Consider the following 1,179-nt stretch of genomic DNA (forward strand, 5'->3'; position numbering starts at 1 on the left):
AGTTAACTGCAACTTTGTGTCCTTTGACAACATATCCTATTTCCCCCACGCCTAGCCCTTGGTAAGCATCATTTTACTCTCTGCTTCTAGGTATTTGACCTTTTGAATTCTACACACAAGTGACATCATGCAATATTTTTCTTTTTGTATCTGGCTTATTTCCCTTATCATAATATCCTCTAGTTTCATCCATGTTGTGACAAATGACAGGGTCTTATTCTAAGACTGAATCATATTCATTGTATATATACACCACAATTTTTTTCCCATTCATATGTTGGTGGACACAGGTTGTCTTCATATCTTGGCTATTGTGAATAATGCTGCAATCCACATCAGATTGCAGGTACTGACTTCATCTCCTTTGGGTATAAATCCCAAAGAGGAATTCCTGGATCACAGGTAGTTCTATTTTTTATATTTTGAGAAACCTCCATACTGTTTTTGGTAATGGCTGTATCAGTTTACATCCTCACCAGCAGTGTATACAGGTTCTCTTTTCTCCACGAACTCACCAGCACGTGTTATCTCTTGTCATTTTGAACATAGCGATTCTAACAGGTGTGAGGTGATATTTCATTGTGGTTTTGATCTGCACTTCCCTAATAATTAGTGTTGCTGAGCACCTTTTCATGTAATTGTTGGTCATTTATGTCTTTTTTAGGAAAATGTCTATTCAAGTCCTTTCTCCATTTTTAATAGTGTTTATTTTTTCCTATTGAGTTGTGTGAATTCCTTATAAATTTTAGATATTAACCCTTATCAAATGTATGGTTTGCAAATATTTTCTCCCAATCCATAGGTTGTCTCTTTGTTATGTTGATTGTTCCTTTGCTGAGCTTTTTATCTCAATGCAATCCCATTTGTAATATCTACTTTTGCTTTTGTTGCCTGTGCTTTTGTTATTATATCAAAAATATCATTGTTGAGGCCAATGACAAGGAACTTTTCCACTATGCTTTATTCTAGGAGTTTTACACTTTCAGGCCTTATGTCTTTAATCTAGTTTGAGTTGATTTTTGTGTATAATGTAAGATAAGGGTTCAATATTTTTCTTTTCCATGTGGATATCCAGTTTTCTCAATACCATTTATTGCATTTTAGGTTTTAGAAAAAAACAAAAATATGTGATAATAAAAAGAGTAAAATAAAATAAAAACAAGTAAGTAAATCTGGAAC

This window comes from Propithecus coquereli, unplaced genomic scaffold (genome assembly GCF_000956105.1).
Source record: "Propithecus coquereli isolate 6110/MARCELLA unplaced genomic scaffold, Pcoq_1.0 Scaffold559, whole genome shotgun sequence".
In the NCBI taxonomy this organism is placed as follows: domain Eukaryota; kingdom Metazoa; phylum Chordata; class Mammalia; order Primates; family Indriidae; genus Propithecus; species Propithecus coquereli.